The sequence below is a fragment of the Furipterus horrens genome, unplaced genomic scaffold (genome assembly GCF_987537825.1).
Source record: "Furipterus horrens unplaced genomic scaffold, mFurHor1.1.pri manual_scaffold_13, whole genome shotgun sequence".
Lineage (NCBI taxonomy): Eukaryota > Metazoa > Chordata > Mammalia > Chiroptera > Furipteridae > Furipterus > Furipterus horrens.
The window spans coordinates 2,551,813-2,572,541 of NW_028327183.1; the positions used below are offsets into that span (position 1 = coordinate 2,551,813).

Genomic DNA, 20,729 nt, shown 5'->3' on the forward strand with positions numbered 1-20,729 from the left:
TTCTTGAAGGACAGTCTCATTTCCCCATTTTAGCAGAGGGCGCTCCTCGGCATGGCTTCTATGCATGAAGATTGGTGAGCGAGAAAGATACGAGGTGCCCATTTTTGTCCAGAAGTGGTGCGAGGTGCTCAGGGGGGCTCCCTGGTGCGGGAGGCCCTGCGTCCACTCCAGGGGCCACTGTCTGAGCTGGGCGGCTTGAAACAGCTCTGGCACCGCCAGATGCTCACGTCTGTGAGGATGCCTCCCTTTTGCTCAGTAGTGGCCACAGAAAGGGCATCTGAAAAAAGGTAAGCTCAGATCAGGAATGGCCTCATTCAGCCCCTGAGAAGGCCCTGGCACATTCATTCTTCAGTTTGGTGGGAGGCTATTCAAACCCAGCAGTGTGGGAGGCATGGGTCCAGCCACCCGGGAGCGGCCGCCTCTCCACCACAGCAGCCAGGGTAGTCTTTTTTTTTTTGTGGTCAACCAATATTTAATAAAGGAGGAAGGAACATAAAATGGAGTGAGTAGAGCCTCTTCAACAAATGGTGCTCAGAGAACTGGACAAGGACGTGCAAAAACTGAAACTAGACCACCAACTTACACCACACATGAGAATGAACTCAAGGTGGATCAAAGACTTAATGTAAGCCGTGACACCATAAAAGCCCTAGAGAAAAACATAGGCAGGAAAATTTCAGACATCCCACATAACAATATTTTCAGACACATCTCCTAAGGCAAGAGAAATAAAGGAAAAAATAAACAAATGGGACTACATCAAACTAAAGAGTTTCTGTTGAGCAAAAGAAACCATCAGCAAGTGTTCTCTTTTAAAATCTCTGTTAATGTCCTCTTGCAGATCAGCTCCCCCATGACCTCCCTCAGCAGAAGCTTGTTTTTGAGCTACCACACAATTCTCGATGGCAGAGTGTATCCCTTTGATCAGATGGCGAAAACCCTCAGTTTCTTCTGCGATCATGCTCATGACCACTTGAATGGCCGTCACCTGGAATGTTCGAGTAAGTTTCACTGTCTCACTCATAATCACCTCGCGTAGTGCTACAGCGGTCATAGCGGCAGCTGCTTCCACTGTAAGTCATAGAGGGCCCTCGTGCTGGTGGTGCTCCACATGAGCTACCATAATACTCATGTGAATCTCTGTGTGAGCCTCCCCATTGATAATCATAACAATCTCTGTCATGACCACCACCATAGCCATCACAATCACTGTCATTAGTAGGGCAAGCATCAGCTCTTCGGAACATACAGTAACGTCTCTGGGAAGATATTGGACCTTTGCATGGAGCACGTCCATAATTTTCTCGCCCCCGGCATACTGGTTCTCTTCTTCTCAGCCCAGGAGTGTTCTGCCTGGGAGCAGCAGAGGCAAATCTTTTAGGAGGAGGGTCTCCACTTCTTGCTGACGCACTCCGTTTAAACAGAAAGGGCTCTCTGGAAGAACCCATCTTGAGGTTGTGAGCATATCCACCATCATCATAATTCCCATATGAATCTCTGTGTGAGCCTCCACGTCGATATTTATAACAATCCCTGTCACAACCAACGCCATAGTCACCACTATCACTGTCATTAGTAGGGCAAGCATCAGCTCTTCGGGACATACAGTAACGTCTCTGGGAAGATATTGGGTCTTTGCATGGAGCACGTCCATAATTGTCTCTCCCACGGCATACCAGTTTCTTTTTCACTCTGATGGCTTCACCCTTGTAGTTTAAAACACTACCCAACTGTGCTCTACCAGAGGGATGCCTTCTTGCTCCTCCACTTCTGTCTCCTCCACTTCTCAGGCTTCTTTCACGTCCTCTGTGTCTTGAAGGAAGTGAGACCCTCCATCTACCACCACTTTCACTTGATGGTTTGTCGTTGGCTTGCTCTACTGTAATTGTTCTCCCCTCCAAACATTTTCCATTCATCTGTTTTTCAGCATCCATAGCATCTTCACGTCTGTGAAAGGTAATAAAACCAAAGCCTCTGGACTTCTTTGTTTCTCCATTCTTTATCAAAAGAACTTCTCTGATGGGACCAAATTTCCCAAAGAGTTCTTCAAGTGTCTTTTCTTTGGTCCACGTACCGAGACCTCCTATGAACAGCTGCTTAGGCCCACTGGCTTCCATCATAGTGCTGTGAGGGCTCCCTCGTCTTTCGAACGTCCTGCCTCCCGGCTGCCCTCAGGGACGACGAACTACCACAGCCCAGGGTAGTCTTTTAAAAGTGAAAGTCCAACCTACCCACCCTCCTCCCCGCTTACAAGCCTGCTATGTTCCTGACCACAGTTAGAAGAACCCCACAGGCCATGTGTGACTCCCGCCCCCCTCGCTGGCCTGAGTGGTGACCGATGGCCTTCTTTCTGCTTCTCTCTTAGTCCCGCCAGCCTCTTCCTGCCGTCGCGCTGCTGCACGGGGTGGTCCTGTCCCCCACAGCGTGTTTCCCTTCTATGCAGCTGCTTGTGGCCAGCTTCTCCTTGTTCAGATCCTGCTCGATACTAAACCCCCAAAGACGCCGTCCTTGAGTCTCCGAGGCCAGTGGTGGGGTCACTCATTTCTAACAACAGGGGCGGTGTGATCAGTGGTTGATCCAAGCAGATGCTGGCCTTGTGTAACAGCCATGTCTGTGCCTGCTCCTGAAGGCGCCACCCTGACCACACGCCACCGCCCCGGCCACTGTATTAGCTGCTTATGTTTCCTTCCTCGTGTCTGTAACTCTCTCGGTTTTCTTTTCTACTTTTCTACTCTTTTTTAAAAAATATGTTTTATTGCCCTGGCTGGTGTGGCCCAGCAGATTGAGCGCGAGCCTACAAACCAAAGGGTCACTGGTTTGATTCCCAGTCGGGGCACAGGCCTGGGCTGTGGGCCAGGTCCCCAGTTGGGGGCGTGTGAGAGGCAACCACACAGTGATGTTTCTCTCCATCTCTTTCTCCTTCCCTTCCCCTCTCTCTAAAAATAAATTTAAAAAGTATTTTATAATTATGTTTTATTGTTGATGCTATTACAGTTGTCCCAATTTTTCCCTCTTTGTCCCCCTCTACCTGGTATACTCCTTCCTTCCAGCAATCCTCCCGCTTTGTTCATATCCATGGGTCGTGCATATAAGTTCTTTGGCTTCACCCTTTCCTATGTTATTCTTAACTTCCCCCTGTCTATTTTGTACCAACCGATTATGCTTCGTAGTCCCTGCACCATTTCCCCATTTCTCCCCCTCCCCCCTCCCAGCTGATAACCCTCCAAATGACCCCCACACCTATGATTCTGCTCCTATTCTGGTTTGCTTAGTTGGATTTTGTTTTTAGTTTTTAGATTCAGTTGTTGATAGTTGTGAGTTTGTTGTCATTTTAATGTTCATAGTTTTGATTTTCTTTTTCTTAAATAAGTTCCTTTGACATTTCATATAATAATGGCTTGGTGATGATGAACTCCTTTAGCTTTACCTTGTCTGGGAAGCACTTTATCTGCCCTTCCATTCCAAATGATAGCTTTGCTGGGTAGAGTAATCTTGGTTGTAGGTCCTTGCTTTTCATCACCTTGAATACTTCTTGCCCGTCCCTTCTTGCCTGCAAAGTTTCTTTTGAGAAATCAGCTGATAGTCTTATAGGGACTCGTTTGTAGGTAACTCTCTGATTTTCTCTTGCTGCTTTTAAGATTTTCTCTTTATCTTTCACCTTTGGCATTTTAATTATGAGGTGTCTTGGTGTGGTCCTCTTTGAGTTCAACTTGTTTGGGACTCTCTGTGCTTCCTGGACTTGTCTGTCTATTTCTTTTGCCAAATTAGTTTTCTTTCCTAATTTTTTCACATAAGCTTTCAATATCTTGCTCTTCTTCTTCTCCTACTGGCACCCCTATGATTTGGATGTTGGTACATTTGGAGATGTCCCAGAGGGCCCTTATACTATCATCATTAAAGAAAAAATCTTGTTTCTTATTTCTGTTCTGGGTGAATGTTTATTTCTTCCCTATATTCCAAATCGTTGATTTGAATATCAGTTTCCTTTCCTTCATTGTTGGCTCCCCATAGATTTTTCTTTGTTTCACTTAGTGTGACCCTCATTTCTTCCTTTATGTGGTTGCCATACTCAGTGAGTTCTCTGAGCATCCTAATCACCAGTGTTTCGAACTCTGCATCTGATAGGTTTGCTATCTCCATTTTGTTTATTTCTTTTTCTGTGTTTTTTTTTTCTTTCTCTTCTTTCATTTGGGCCATATTTCTTTGTCCCCTCAATTTGGTAGCCTCCCTGCGTTTGTTCCTGTGTATTAGGTAGAGCTGCTTTGACTCCCTGTCTTAATACCATGGCCTGTTGTAGGAAAGGCACCAGGAAATTATGTGGGGGGGAGCCTTAGGTAATTGCCAGGCGGGGCAATCTGCTTCACCGCTTTGTGGCTCTGTGGGGGGAGGACTCAGAGAGGGAACAATGTCACTGTCTGGCTTCTGGAGGTTTGCCTGGCACTCGTTCCATTTCTAGTCACTTCACCCACTTCCTGTATGTAACTGGTGCCTCTCTAGCTGTTGCCCTGGTGGTGAATCCCAGAGGGAGTGGGTCTGTGGATGTTCTAAGTCCACTCAGGCCTTTAAACAGAGTCTCCTGATTACCCAGTAGTTTCTTCGGCTGCCCCAACCACCACTGGCTTTTACAGCCAGAAGTTATGAGGTTTATCTCCCTGGCACTGGAACTCTGCGCTGTGTGGTCTGGCCGGGGCCTGGATCACTTGCTCCCCAGGTATCCCTCCCAATTTTTATCTGCCATGTGTGAATGTGGGACCATCCATCTGTCCCCACCTCTCCACAGCATACCGCACCTCTGCACCTCTCCACCCATCTTTGTGACTCCGCCCCTCCTACCGTCTGGATTAATGTGGTTTCTTTAAATCCTTGGTTGCCGGACTTCCATACATACTTCGATTTTCTGATGGTTCTGGGTGTTATTTGTCTTGAGACCTAGTTTTAATTTGTTCTGTGGTTGTGAGAGGAGGTGATGCATGCCTGCCTATGCCTCCATCTTAACTGGACGTCTACTTTCCTGCTCTGAATTGCATGTCTCAGTCTATCAAAGCAGGAGGGTGTCCATTCTGTCCCTTGTACACTTACAGCATCGCAGTGTGTAGTTCAGAGTCTGGCTGAGGGGAGGCTCTCTGTGAGTATCTGTGGAGTGAAGGACCAAAACCTCCCAGCCCTCCAGGCGGTGCCCATTCTGAGGGATGGGCTCAAAGGTGGCGGCATCTCAGAGGTGTGTGCGTGAGCCACTGCATTGTCTTGGCGTTCTGAATTCCAGAATCAGAACTCCTTGAGATGGAAGTAACTCTAAGCTGGGGAACAGGGTGACTAAGTCCACGTGGGTGCTCAGGAAGGGCAGATGTGCACCAGTTCTGGGGAGACACATCAGGGGCAGTGGCTGGAGGATGTGGCCCCAAACAGGGATGGCGCTCATCGTCTGTTGGCAATGTTGGCCTTTTTCTAGAGCCTGCTAGAAAGTGGCAGGGACATGCCTCTGACAGGCCAAACGCGTCATGTAGTTATCGCGCCCAGAATGTCTCAGAGATGAGATCAGCTTCGCCATCCAGACGAAGAAACTGAAACTCAGTGAGATCAATGACTTGCCCAAGGTCACAGAGGCAAGGCTTAAGCTTGGCATCTCAACCGTGCTCAAATCTGGGCTTCTGGATAGCAGCGGCCGGGTGTCTCCTGCTTGGCTCCCCTGGATCCTGTTTTGGGTGAACTCAAGGAGACCTCCTGCCTTTACCTACTCAGTAAGGAAAGTGGGCAGGGCTGCAGAGCCCCCCACGGTGGGCTATGTCAAGACAGTGGCTCTGCCAGGCTCTCTCCGAGTGACCTGGGGCAGATGTCACGCCCTCGCAAGCCTCAGCCTTCTCATCTGTAAAAGGAGGGCTTGGATACAGGCCTTACGAATCCTTCCGGCTTTGATGTAGGATTCTGCGATGTCAGAAGATCAGCGAGATTGTATTATCGTGAATTGAAAAATGATTATCTGCTACGCCCCACGAGTGACGCTCTGCCTCGCAGGCTCCCCGTTACATGGTGTCAGCGTTGCCTCGCCTGTCAGACTCTGTGGTAATAAGTATGCAATTTGTGACTGCAATTTCCCCTTTATGGCAATAACGGATTTACACAAGATGGTAAAGCGTGTCCTTTGTAACACACGCACCTGCCAAGAGCTGGCTCTTCCATAATGACTTTCCCACGAGGTCAGAGGAAGTGCCCCCATCGAAGTACGCAAAGGGCGGGCAAGTTTTCAACACCAAAGCCTTCTTGCCGCTTGGGGGAGGAGGGTTGCCTTGATGTGAGGGACGGTCCCAACTGTCCCGTGTTCGTGCACAAAGACCCCTGGCTAGGTGGATCAAGGGCATGGAGACTCCGGCCAGGTACTCTCAGACTCCATCTAGGGGAGGGAGGGGCCCCTCAGAGGCCCTTGAATCCACCAGGTGAGGGACTATTGTCGCTCAGCTTGGAAATATCAGCAAACCGCCGCTGAAGGACCGTTCACCGAATGTCCAGTTGGCTGACTGATCATTGAGATACAAATTTTAAGGCACATATTTGAAGGGCAGGGACAGAATGAAAGGAAGGGGGATCCAGAAAAGAAAAATCCTAATTGTGTGGAATTTTCTTACGGTCCATCAGCCTTTTGGAATATTGGTTATTTTGTAAGTTAGCGCTGGACGAACTGATGTTTGGCACACCAGTCTGTTTCTGGGGGCTGAGCCCCGCCTGGGTGAGGGCTGCAGCGCTGAGCGTTCGGTGCTGCGGATGCAGGCTTAAAGCCCCCCGGCGCAGCCGTCCGCAGCCGGGCGGAGCACACCTGATCCAGCTCAGCTCCGGAAGAGAGAGAGTGATGACGGTAGGGCAGGTTGTGCGTGGCGCGTCTAATCCTGCCTTACACACCCTGAGCGGAGGGGATTTGGGGGCTCCTTCTGCCTCACTCCAGCAGGAATTTAGCGGCCTCCGAAGCAGAGCCCAGCAGACGCGGGCTTCCGGGAAACCTGGTCCTCTCTCCGGCCTCCGACACCCAGCTGTCAAGCCCCATGGCTCCTGTGCTAGGCTGCCAGGATTTTTATAAAATTCCCCATGCTAGTGTGATTGGGACAAAAGCCCCCAGAGGCCAGCGAAGACTAGGGACGTGAGGACGGCTTTGGATAAAGCATCTCTGACCAAGCTTCTCTCGGACATTCCAACGTCTAGGTCAGCAACTTGACATGGTAGGCCGAGAAGGGGCTGGAATTGGGCCACTTGTTCGAAATTCCTCCGAAGTCACCCATCTGGCTGGGCTTCCTTCTCGAGCCTTGGCCGACCCGTGCGGCCTCCCCTTGAGACAGACTGGCCTCAGGAGCCTGGGCTCGGGCCCGTGAGGTCCAACTGCTCACGGCCATCACCTCAGGGCCAGCCCAGGGCCAGGCTTGGCAGAGAAACTTAAAAAACAATCGATCGAATGATCAATCGTAGACTGGATGGTTGCCTACTCTGGGCTCCTTTGTCACAATCATGGACTTTCTTGGACAGGCGACAGGGTGTGGAGCATGACAAAGGATTTCTCACTCCTGTGACATGATGGTCCTGGCCACCACGTCCATCATTCTTTTTGCCAGAACGCCCTCCCCGGCCTGTTAGCTTGTCTGAATGCCTCCTCTCCCAATACCCAGCTCACAAGTCACTTTCTCTGTAAAGCCTTCCCAGTTCCGCCAGGCTCAGGTGACCTGGAGCTGTGTGTGCACATCAGGGTCCCCCCTATATTGTAAAACCTCAGAGACACACGCTTCATCTTTATTCTCATTTATCCACTCTCTTGGGTAGCAACAGCATAACACAATGCTTAGGAGCACAAGCTGGACTCAGAGATAGCCTAGGCTGAGTGGTGAGGTTTGCAACTTACTGGTCATATAATTTATGGTGAGTGACTTAATCTCTTTAAACCCTGTATCTTACATGTGAAAATAAATACAGGGGTAGTATCCACCTCCCAGTGTTGTTGAAGGAATTCAGTGCATCTTTCCTTGACTGAGCACATACTATATACCAAGTCTTATGCTCATAATAATCACAGTTATGATTTTTCATTGATTCAACATTATTTATTGAACAAATGTTGGCTGCCTATTACTGTCCTAGGAGTTGCCTCAAGGATCTAGGAAGGCATCTGGTACTGAGTTAGGGCTTGGTAAATCTCTATGGAATGAATGAAGGTTTAACAAGTCACGGACTTAGTTTCTAAGTCCATGTATCAGTCAGGTAGGCTGGATTCTGCTGTGTAACAAACACTCCCTCAAGCCCTCACTCCCACCGAATTTCAGGAGCTTCATTTAACAAAAACAAATGTCATTCCCATGATACATCCAGGGCGAGCTGGGATGCTCAGTTCATCAGGGCTCAGAGAGCCCGGCCGGCCGTGGCGTGTGGCAGCAGAGGCTTCCGCCACCTCTGTAGCTCCAGCTCTGAAAGTTTCCACTTGAAAGTGGCTCATGTCCACTCTGCTCGCATTTTATTAGCTAGAGCCAGTCACATGGCCCTCCATAACTTTAAAGGGGAGAGAGGATTGATTGAGAGCCTGTCCTGTGCCCCCAAGGAGGAGGACCAGGGTCTCTGTGAATGTCCCTCATGACTAACATAGGCTGGAAGCTGATGACACAGTTTTCTGGCTAATATACAACCGTCTTTGGCTTCACAAAGATCCCCGGTTCAAGGTCAGTATCAGCAGCTACCCCCAGGCCTCTGGTTTGTACTGAAATTTTCAGACTTCATATTTTTTTTTCCACTTCTCACTTCCCCACTCAATTATATTTGAAGCAGATGGGTGATCCCATCAGCCTTAAGGAAACAACAGAAAGGAAGAGATTTATGTAAGACATCCCACATTCTAATTATGTTTCTCTATGACCCCAGCGTTTGAGTTGGATGCTTATTTGCACTTAAAATCAAAACAGAAGCCCAAGTTCAAGAAAGCTCTCCAAGTGCTTTTTCCATGTTGTTCTCCATGGCTGACATGTAAATGAAGAAAACGCTTTTATTTCTCCCCACGACAAACACCTTTATTTTCGTTGCTTGATGGCTTGGAACGGGATTCTGTTTCTAGACGATTAAAAGCTGCTTCTAAATGCAGACCCAGTGAGGCAGGCCGGGGGGAAGATGCGCCTGGAGGCTGAAGTGGGCCAGACCGTAATCAAGCGGTAAAGGGTGTCTGTGGAGGCCCGGCCTGGCCCGCAGCGACCCTGGGCCCACCGAGGCTCCGAAACTATCGCCACCCCACCCCAATCAGGTGAGGGCACCCTCGCCGTCCGTTCCTGCGTCACAAAGAACTCCCCACTGAGCAGTTTTCTGAAGTCAGCACATGTCGACTATTTCACACGCCTTCTGAGGGCTGAGGATCGGGAGGGAACGGCTCGTTTGGGTGGCTCTGGGTCAGGGCCTCTCAGATGGTCGTGGTCACCCTGTTGGCTGGGGCTGGAGGAGCCCGTGCCTCTCTCAGGCATGTCCTTGTTGGGTGGCCTCCGTTTCCTGCCAGCTGTTGGCCAGAGGCCTCAGTTCCGTGCCTTGTACTTCTGTCCACAGAGCCATTCGTGCCATGGCTGCTGGAGTCCCCAGGTGACCAGGTAGATAGGTAGGTAGGTGATAGATAGATAAACGATAGCTAGGTAGGCAGATAGATAGGTGGATAGGTAGGTAGGTGACAGTAGGTAGATAAGTGGTAGATAGGTAGGTAGGTAGATAGAAAGATACCTGTCTAGGTAAGCAGATGGATAGGTAGACCAAGATGGGGTCCCCTGTCCTTGGAAACAGTAACCCTTCTGCTGAATTCTATTGGTCACACAGACTGACGGGTACATTTGGGAGGAATTTACACAGGATGTGACTAGCAGGAGGTAGAGATCACGGGGGCCATTTTGGAGGCTGGTGACCACATGCAGGGCGCACACACACATACACGCGCACACATGTAATCAGTAGACAGGAGAACAGAGCTCATCGACGGGGGCCAAGTCCGGGGCTGGTGACTTACACAGGCTATCTCAGGCCTTACAATAATGCTGCGAGGCAGGTGCCGCATGACGCCCGTGTCACGGACAGAGAAACTGAATTCCAAAGGAGCAGCTAAGTGCTCTCTGGGTAGGAAGTGGTGGAACCAGGGTGCCAAACAGAGTCTGTCTCATGCAAAACACTTCTGCAGCCTTGCCACGGCTGGGTGGGGGGCAGGGATGGCATAGCGTGACCTTGGGAGCGACCTTCGAGGTGAGCGCGACCTGGCCTCCACCCCAGCTCCTGCTCCTTCCCCACCATGTGACCTTGAGCGGGTCACTTGGCCTCTCTCCGCCCCTATGTCCTGGTCACAGGTAGGGGTGGAATGAAGGGGGTCCACTGCGTGGGGCCGTGTGGAGGTCCGATCGGGTAAGTGACCCACCCTGCCAGCCGGGTGCTGGGTGCTCTGGCTGAGCCCCAGGCTGGGCCGCTGACTAGATGGACCCCTTCTCCTCGCTCTGCTTCAGCTCCCGCACCTGAGAAGTGAAGGGGGGAGATGACATGTCCCAGTGCACTTCCAATTCATCATCCATGACATTTCTGTAAACATATTTACCACTTATCTAAGTGGTGTGAAACCAAAGTACGCTCTAACTGTTGTAACAAAAAATTGATATTTCCTTGACTTTCCCTGGAACTTAAGGAAAGTGAATGGCAACTTTCTCTTCCATAATTAATATTCCAAGCATCCACAGGAGGTGGAGGGGAAAGCAGGCTGGGCAGGGACTCTGGGCCGAAACCCCAGCTTGGACTCCCCCTGGCTGTGTGACCTCAGGGAAAGTTCTTAACCTCTCTGTTCTCATGCTTCTCATGCTCTTGGATGAAGAAAAAACAGCGTTTGCTCTTTAGACGGGTGCCTTGTGGTCAGAGGAACCGGAGACACACAGTACGAATGAGATACTTTCTTTGAGATGACACACCCAAGGGGGCCCTGAGTCCAAGGGCTTTGGGGGCTGGTTCCATGATCAGTACCCCCAGCCTGCGAGCACACGGGGGCAGGAGGGCCATGGCCATTCACCTCTAGAGAAAAATAGCAGCTCGCAAGTTCCAAAGACCTTTTAACACACTTTTCCTCATGGATTTCTCAGAGGAGCAGGTATGGCGGCGGCTGAGGCCGTGACAGAGCAACCTGACAGCGTGTTTCATCCCTCGGGGCAGGAGTGCCGCTGTCCTGGGCGGACTGCATCCCTTCTGTGCTGTGAAGAGCAGACACCAGGGCCAAGGACAAAGGAAAGGAGGGGAGAGGAAAGAAGTGCAGTGTGTGCGTGTGTGTATGGGGGTGGGGGGGCTTGCTTGCCCTCCTGCTCCACGCTCATCTCTTCAGGTCAACAGTCTGCAGCCGGCTGGGACACCGGCCACGGTCCCCTGCCACCCTGCCTGGGTGATGTAGACGGCACTGCCGCCCAGTGGCTGGGGGCTCCCCCTGCTTCTCCAGCTGCCCCATCGGCACGTGCTTGTCGGCATCGTGGGTGTAGAATTCTGGCCCGTCATGGACAAGAGAGGCCCAGTTCAGCCCTAACAGGACGCACTTGGTCCCCGTTCCCAGCCACCTCTGCCCGCCCCCAGTCCTAGAGCGGGACAGACCCAGGGCTTCAACACCCCCTACAGCCGAGAGCTCCTGTCCCACATCCAGGCTCTTCTCGGGCGATGCGTACTATGTTTTGAGTGATGCTCACACGCACACACATGCATTTTTAGTGCTTTTCCTCTAATTCTGTCGTGTTTGTCTCTTTGGTTCAGTGGTTTGATGAGTCAAACGTGCCGCACAGTCTTGACTAGATTTATAATTTCATGCCATTTGGACAATCCTTTCACAGTTAGAAAAAAAAGGGGGGGGAGAAGAGGGGAAGGTGGGGAGAAAGGGAGGGAAAGACTCTCTGATGTGTGAAGGAAACATCCATTGGCAGCCTCTCGCACACCCTCCTGACTGGGGACCGAGCCCACAACCCAGGCTTGTGCCCTGACTAGGACTCGAACCCAAGATCTTCAGGTTTGTGGGATGATGTCCAGCCCACTGAGCCGCACTGGCTGGGACCTCTCAGTTCTTTAATAGAAGTTTTTATTGAGAATTGTAGGGTCGCATGAAGTTATAAGAAATAATACAGAGAGATCCCGCATTCCCTTTATCCAGTTATTCCCAATGAGAAACATTTTGCAAAACTGTAGGACGATATCACAGGATATTGATTCTCTCACAGTTTTTTTAAAATAAAGATTTTATTTATTTATTTTTAGAGAGAAGGGAAGGGAGGGAGAAAGAGAGGGAGAGAAACATTGATCGGATGCCTCTCGGATGCCCCCAAATTGAAGACCCGGTCTGCAACCCGGGCTTGTGCCCTGACCAGGAATCAAACCAGCGACCCTTTGGTCCACAGGCTGGTGCTCAATCCACTGAGCCACACCAGCCAGCGCTCTTCTACAATTTTAAAGAGGATTTTAAAAGATCTGCTCCCAGGGAGGTTAGAGAGGCAGGGTGCATGCGCCCACCCTTGGCCTTGGGCACCCTTGTGGCCCTGGGGTCAGAAGACCAGGCAGAGTCTGGCTCAGCTCTGCTGTTGTGGCCCTGGGTGGCCTCCTGGGGACCCAGGGGCTGGGGTGAGGAGTTCTCCGAGGCTTCTGCTATTTCTACCATTTTAGGATTTCACACGTAGCTCATGGCCGCCCTGGAGCCAGCCTGCCCGGGTCTTTTTTTCCATTGTATGTATTTTTTCCATTAACATTAAGTCCGCTTACCCCCTCCCCACCCCCCAGCAGTCACCACACTGTTGTCCGTGTTCCTGAGTCCTTTTTCCTTTTTGCTCAGTCCCTCCAGCCCCTCACCTCCCCCCACCCCATGGCTACCTGGTCTTTTTTTAGCTACATTTGGTCTGGCTTCGGCGCCACAGGATCATAGGGCTGGAAGTCTCACTTAGGACATCCGTCTCTCTTCCCTCCCCAGTGTTCACCTTGTATTCCCTCCACAGACGTCCCCGACCCACCTCGGCCCCCATGATTCAGAGGGACAGACGCTTCCTCCTGGTCTGGGCTGGGTCTGTGACCGGCTTACCTGTTCTAGTGAAATCCTGCAGCTGAGTCAGGTCTGGAGGCACGACCTAAGTGACCCCGTGAGGAGCTGTCCCAGGGCACGTGTGACAATGATAGGGGACGCTGAGGGGTCACCTGGAGACACGGTGTCTCAGGCAGTCAGTCGCCTGCTACCTCCATGGAAGAGCTTGCTCCGAACTCGGTCAGAGCAGGAGAGTGGGGCTGGCAGATGAAGGGGGAGAGACAGGTGGATACTCTGAGCCCCAGAAATGGCGACTGACCCGCCGAGGGTCACGTCGCTGCTCCCAGTGGCCCCTGAAGTACATGGAGCCTCACCCTAGCCAACCGGGTCAGGCGAGAAGCGGTTATTTCCCGGCCAGAACAGCCCGCCGGTGGCCTGCGCTGGTTCTGTGGGCGGCTCTCGGGGGGGAGCCTAGGTCGGAGGGAAGCGACTTTGCCCCACGGATCCTCCGCGGACTGGCGGGCGGGCTTTCTGCTCTCTGAACACCTCGGGGGATTTACAGACATGATCTCACCTGTTTGTGGCTGTCATCGCGTGTGGTCACTGTGCTGTAGAAGCGCCTCCCGCATCGCGTTCCGTATCCAAGTTGTGGCCCAAAGAGAGCCTCCTCCCCCCACTCCCGGGGCCCAGGAACACGTCAGGGACTCCTCTGACACTAGCGAGCCCTGTTGGGCAGCCCCGTCTCCTCTACAAGCATCAAGCAGAGTGACTCGCAGACGTGGAGCCGTGATCCATCGAGCGGACGGTGACGGTGCGCCCACCCCGGCAGCCTCCCGGCCCCACGTAGCCTGAGCCTGCTGGGCTTCAGCCCTCAGCCTGGGGGGCAGAATTCACGGCCACGGGCTTAAAAGCCCTGGGACGCTCCCCCGACTTAGAAATCCAGCTCTGGGGGGAAGAAACAGCCCATTTGGGGGAATTGTTGACTGTTCTCCAGAAATGTCTTTGAATATCCCAAGATGGTATCATTGCATATTAGGCATCTGCCCCCCAGAAGGCAGTCGGCTGAGTGCGGTCTCTGAGGAGGCGTGTGGGGGATTCTGTTCGCGCTGACTGTGGGCAGTCCTGATAAATGGTATCCCCGGGCTGACATCTCAGCGTTCAGAATAAAAAAAGAAAACACTAATGACTCAGGCGGTCTTGCTGCCAGACAGATCTGCAGTCAGAAAACTTGAGAACCTAGACCTGCAAACAGACTGAAGGAGTCTTCCTCTGTTTCCACAGAGCAGCGGGGGCTTAACTCTGGGGTCAGTGCTGATTCTGCGACCAGCTCATTTGGAGTGTCTCCATCTTGAAAGAAGTCGGGGTGACATTTTGGGACGCCTGTTGAATTTTTAGATTAGTCACGGAATACAATGGCAACTTTGGGCTCATTAGTAGGGTTTCTAAGAGCAGAATAAAATAACATAACAGAATCCAACAGTCTTAGAATGACTTCCCCAGAAATCAGAGCCAGACAAAGACTTGCCTTTTAAGGCAGCCTCTTTAGGAGCGTGACCCCAGGAGTACAGCGCAGGGGCATGAACAGGCGGGGAAGCCAACCCAAGGGCGGATGACGGACTTGGCTCCCAACATGGGCCACTGGTGCTTGATTTGGCTGGGACTTTCCGGGCAGGTTTATGGAGCGCACCTGACACCCATCTGCCCAAAGGACCGAAGGGGGAAGGGCCTGCCCATTGGCTGCAGGTGCCCCTGATCAAAGATGGGCCCATGGGGGTGCGCACAGAGCAGGTCTGAGTGGTGCCCCAAGCAGGAACTGAAACCCGCTCAGCTCAGGGCCCAGGGGGCACAGTGATGGGACTGCACCTGCACCTTGATGACCTCCACAGTGTGACTGCAGACAGGGGTGGGGTGGAGAGGTCCTGGCAAAGGGCACAAGAAGCACCCAGAACGTCTCCCAGCGCATGAGCATGTGTTGCCTGTTCTGGGTGTCAGGTGTGGGGGGATGGCCCAGGTAGAACCGGGAGCACATTGACACGAAGCAGCCCTTACCCTTTTCCCTCCTGAAAACATCCGTTCTTTTCCTGCGATAAAAACGGGTACGTAAAATACGTTATTTATCACAGATTTATGTCGGAGAGCGTTATGTGTTCAAATTCACATTCGCACGGAGATATATTAAATGATGGCGAATTTTGTGTGTCAACTTGACTGGGCCACAGGGCGCCAGGTGTTGGGTTAGACATTATTTCTGGCCGGTCCGTGAGGCCATTTCTGACTGAGAGTAGCGTTGGAATCGGTAGACTGAGTCAAGCAGATGGCCCTCCCCGGTGTGTCTGTGTGTGGGGGTGCTCCTCCAAGCCCTCGGAGGCCCGAGGAGAGCAAAATGGTGCATGAAGGGAGCCCTGGCGCTCTCTTTGCCTGGCTGTCTCTCAATGGGGGACACTGGGCTTCTTCTGTCTTCAGGTTCAGACAGACCCCCGGAGCTTTGTCAGCTCTCCTGGGGCTCCAGCGAGCCGGCCACAGATTGTGGGGTTCGTCGGCCTCCTCAGTCTCACCAGCCGGGTCCTGATGACCAGTCTCTTTAACTAGATATCACGTACACCCATCCGCCTGAGAATATAACCCGTCAGAGCAGTAGGTATAAATCTTATGTATCTTATTTGTTTGATATTTATGTATTCATTTTAAAATTAAATTACATTTTTAATTTGTGCTATTACGTAAACCTTATGTGTCTTAGATATGGACCTATATCGATCTATATCAATCTATAGCTTATTGGCATGTGCTCTCTCTCTCTCTCTCTCTTTCTGTCATCTCCTATTTTGTCTGTCTCTCTGGAGGACCCTAATACAATAGGGGTTTTTCCTAAAATTAGGTTTTGGAGGGCAGGAAGCTGTGCCACTGGTCCCCTGGGGGTCTCATGTGGCCGCCAGCCACGTTTCCCAGCCTTGTCTACTTTCCTCTGTCAGGACCTGCTGCCTAGGGCCTCGGGAGAGGTGTTCCTGTCCCCTGTCCCCCACCCCCACCCCCCTGGGACTGGCTTTCCCCCAGTCATCCTTCCCCCGTGGCCTTGGCTGTGAGGAGCCTGATGTGAGGAGAGAGAGCTCAGCAGACATTTAAGCAAATATTTATAGAATGACACGGAGGAATGCGATGGCGTTAAAAAAAGGACATTTTCTTATCTGACTCTGGACAAGGTGTGCAACCAACCCAACCCGAATGGACTTTTGTGTAGATTGCACCCACCTTCCGGACCTCCCCACTGGGTTCAGCTCCTGCTGCCCTGTGTTTCCATGTATGTTCAGCGGCTGCAGCCTTCGTCCCACACTTTAGTCATTTAAAGCTGACCAGAGTGTGAGCCCCCCAAGGCCAGGGCCCACTTCTCACCCATTTTTCTGTTGTCAGCACTGAGCCAAGTCTCTGGTGCCTATGTTTGGGATTGACTGTTGTAGAATCTGACTGTAGCCTCTCTCCATCACGACATCTTCAATAAGGGACTCAAAATGAAGAAAACCATCTGTAGAACAAAAGGACGAAGCACACCTCCCAGCTGAGAGGCTCTGGGTGAGTCACTAAATTTCTCTGTGCCTCAGTTTACCTGAGTGAAGAATGAGAGGCCAAGCAGGGTCAGGAGATACACATGGTGTGCCTGGTGACCCTGCGTCCTGGGCTCTGGGTGACGCTTCTAAGGAATCAGGACTCCTTCCCACTGAGCTCAGACATGCCTTCTTCTTCTTCTTCTTTCCCTCCTCCTCCTCTTTTTTGTTATCCTCACCCAAGTATATTTTTTCATTACTTCTGGGTGGGGGGTGGGGAGAGAGAGAGAGAGAGAAAGAGAAACATTGGTTGGTTGCCTCTCTTAGGCTTCCTGACCAGGGATTGAACCTGTAACCTAGGTATGTGCCCTGACTGGGGATTGAACCAACAACCTTTCCGTGTATAGGATGACGCCTAATCCACTGAGCCACACCAGCCAGGGTCATGGCTTATTATTCTTAATCTAGTACTCTGGTCAGGACCTGCTGGTTGATCACAATGATCTTTGAAAACATAAGTCAAATTATATTTCTCCCCTGCTTCAAAGCTTCCAAGGAGCTGCTTTCAGCCAATGGCAAACTCGGATTACTGGAGTAACCCCCAGCTGTATATATCCTCAGAAACAGTAACGGCAAAGCCATAACGTGTGGTTGATTCCGTAGGAAAGTAAGGAAAGTCACCAGGTGCCAGAAATATAAACGCGGCACAAAGAAGAGGGAGGAGCGTGGCAGTGTGTGGCATGGCTGACCCGGGTGCGTTGCGGTGCGAATGAGGGTTTGAGTAACGGAGGCTTTAGTCAATGTCAGGGGCAGGGGATGCAGTCTGGGGTCTGGATGAGGCAGAGCTGGAATAAAAAACCAAGTGAACCAGGATGCTTGAAGGGTTTTTCAAATAGGGGGCAGGTATGCATTGAGTTCCTGTGTTTGCATGTGGCTGGGCCACACTATTTTTGTAAAGACGATTTCTTCCCTCTATTGAGTTTTCTTGGCACCTTTTGCCAACTAACTCTATGGATGAAGAGGGTCTATCTCTGGACCCCTGTTCTGTCCCACGGATCTGCAGCCCTGTCCTAATGCCAGTACCACACTGTCTTGATTACGGTAGCTTTATAGTAAGTCTGAAAATCATGTGGTGCTCATCTTCCAACTCCGTTCTGCTTTTCCAGGATTGTTTTGGTTACTTTCGATGCTTTGCTTTTCCAAGTAAATTTTAGACTCGGCCTGTTAATTTCTACAGAAACACCACCTGGCATTTTAGTTGGGACTGTATCGACTCTGTGGATGGATCTGAGGAGAACTGGCATTTTAACAATAACTCACCAGTTGAGTCTTCCAACCCATGAGCACGCTTCCATTTTTTAAGGTCTTGTTCCATTTTTCTTCATCAAGCTTATACGCTTGGGGAGGCATTTTAGGTGGAACTAAATAACAATAAACATCTACTATGTCTACTACCTTACACCAAGGGAGTAGAACGGTGTCTAGAATATTTCCCGGTGTGCAGGAAAATGCCCAGTGAATATTCTTTGGCTGAATAAGGGGTTGATACATGAGAGAAAACTTAGCTCCTTTTCTGAGAATACATTACCCCCTGCTCCACCAGACTGTTGAATGACAGCAATGAGTGACAGAGAGCTGGCGTGCAGTAACCGTTAGTTATGTTAAAGGGACAGAAAGGGTAGAAACATAATTCCATGCTGGCTAGGTGATCCTGTAGTTCCCAAAGGGAAGAATGAAAGACTCACAAGCATTCTGGGACAAGGCAAGTGGTAAAATATGGGGGAGTAAAACCCCCTGATCCAAACTGGATGAACCAGACATTTGCACACCTGTCCTAGTTGGTATTGGGGGGGCCTTTATCATTAGGAACATGTCTACGTGTCAGAGCAGAGCGATCCGTGTCCTGTGGTCCAATGGTGGGCTGCTCTCCGAGCCTTCTGTGGGGATGACCATTGCAGTGGGTCAGGACCCACCTTGTGGGCAGCCACTTTCCCACGCACTGCTGGCCAGCCTGCCTGGGCCCTCCCTCCGATGCTCCACCAGAACTTTCCAGAAAGCCCTGCTGGAGCAGTGAGGCTGGGTGGCAGTGCGATGAGCAGAGAGAACACAGTCTGAAGTTACGCAGACTTACGCGGACCCCGGCTCCCTGCTGACTTACACTCTCCGGGTCTCCACTCCCTCCTCTGTAAACTGGGGGGCATGGGAACTACCTGGGGGGTGGCTCTGAGGCTTAAGGGAAACATGAGAAATGCTTGGGGAGGGGTGAATGATGAAATCGCACATCCTGTACAGTGCCTGGTCTTGTTAAAAGATGTTGCAGTCACACGAGTGAGCCCAAGAGCCACCCCCAGGGCCCCGTGTGTGTCTACAGGGCCCCCGCAGAGCTCTTCCGACCTCCCTTGGGCCGGATCTCACTCCTCAGCTTCCCCTTATGGCGGCTCCACCCCAAGTGTGGCTCCGCCTTTCACCCTGTTAACCCCTCTGACCTCTGACTCACTGTCCTAGAAGCTCCTGCATAGGAGCCTCCTCTGCGCCTTGGTGCCTGGCACGGTGGCCTGACCCTGCCGCAGGCTGGCACCCTTTACACCGCCCTCATCCCCTGGCTCTGCCCAGTACATCACTGTTGAGCGAAGCAAAGAAGACGAGGCAGGCACAAGACTGATTTTGGTAAAATACATACATAATCATCCATTAGCCATGGCTCTTGATTGGCGAGACTATTCATTTTTAGCTGGGTCCTCTGTAGACACAGCTTTGAGTGGTAGAGACAGGGTGGGGGGCTGGGTTCAAGTCTCTGGTTCCCTACTTATTAGCTGGGGACCTGGGACAAAGCCCTAACCACCTGACATTCAGTTTCTGCCACTGAGAGATCAGGGTGACGGTATCTGTCTCCCAGGCGGGTGATCAATGCCGGGTGCCTGGCCCGGGCCCACGCGGAGACCTGCCCTGCAAACGAGAGCCGTGTTCTATCATTGTTCTTAGTGATGCCCATTTCTTCATTATTTACTGCGTATTTGTCAGTTCCTGCTCCTAACTGTTGGACTGCCTGCGTGTTAGTGGACACACAGCGGTCGCCTTCCCATACCTGGCTGCTGCCTTCGGGGGAACACAATCCCAATGACCTACGGACCAGATCCCACATATATGTAAACCCTGCCTACCAGATCCCATCCAGCCCCAACCTATGGGCAGCAGTGCCCCTGTCCCCGTGGCGCAGAGAGGGGCCGGCCTCGGAGGGCCCAGCGCCCACCCAGCGTCGCAGAGCCGGTAGGGGAACAACTGCAGGTCCTCGGGCCCAGGAAGGGCGGACGCTGTCCCGGGTGGGGGCGGCGTTGAGGTCTCCGCTCTCTGCTGCCCTGGGCAGGGGAGCGCCCAGCGCCGGAGGGCCGGGTCTGGGGTGCGCAGCTGCCCGCGCCCGGCCCAGCGCCCCGCGCCCCAGCCTCCCGGTGGCACAGCGCCCGGCGGGGCGGGCTGCGGGGAGGGGCCGGGCACGTCTCGGCGGTAAACACGGCGCCGGACATGCTCTGCGGTGAACTTGGCCGATTTAGACACTCAGCCCTAATTGCGCCGAGCCGGGGCCGCGGCACCCGCGCGGGGCATGTGTGCCTCGGAGCCGCCCGGCCCAATTGCTTCCACTTATCCGGGCGTCGCCCGCGGCCGGGAGCGCGGCCAGGAACCGCCGCGGTCCCCACTCGGAGCGACAGGGCGGCAGGATCGATGGCGGCCCCGCCCTAAGGGCCCCGCCTGCGACCAATCCGATCTGCGGAGCTGGCACCCGGTCGATGCCGCTCAGACTCCGACCGCGCCGCCCGCGCGGCCCCTCTCCCCTCCTCTCCATCCTTCTCTGCCCCGCAGCTCATGGGCCCTGGTCTTCCCTCCCCTCTGCGCTTCTCTCCCCCGTCTCCCCATTCTCCCTGCTCCGCCTGCCCCTGCCCAGTCCCTCTAGGGCTCCCCGAGGCCTCTCCCCTCCCTGCCTTCCCAGACTCTCTCCTGTCCTGCAGATACACCATTTCTGGGCCTCACCCCGCCACCCCTCCCCCATCTCATTTTCAGCCCCTCTGATTGCTTCCCAGGCTGTAGCCAGCCTCCCAGGCAGAGGAGCGGGGCCGGCGCTGGGTAATTGCTTACTGGAGGGTGGGAAGACCTTCTCAACCCTTCCAACGGGAGCAGGATTATGTCAGTGGCGTTAA

At 52.4% G+C, this 20,729-nt stretch overlaps 1 pseudogene; it reads right to left on the reverse strand.

The window, feature by feature from the left end:
• Positions 1 to 11,326: 11,326 nt before the first annotated feature.
• The window catches only part of LOC149993927 (ferritin light chain-like), a 48,093-nt pseudogene continuing 38,690 nt past the window's right edge, over positions 11,327 to 20,729 (reverse strand).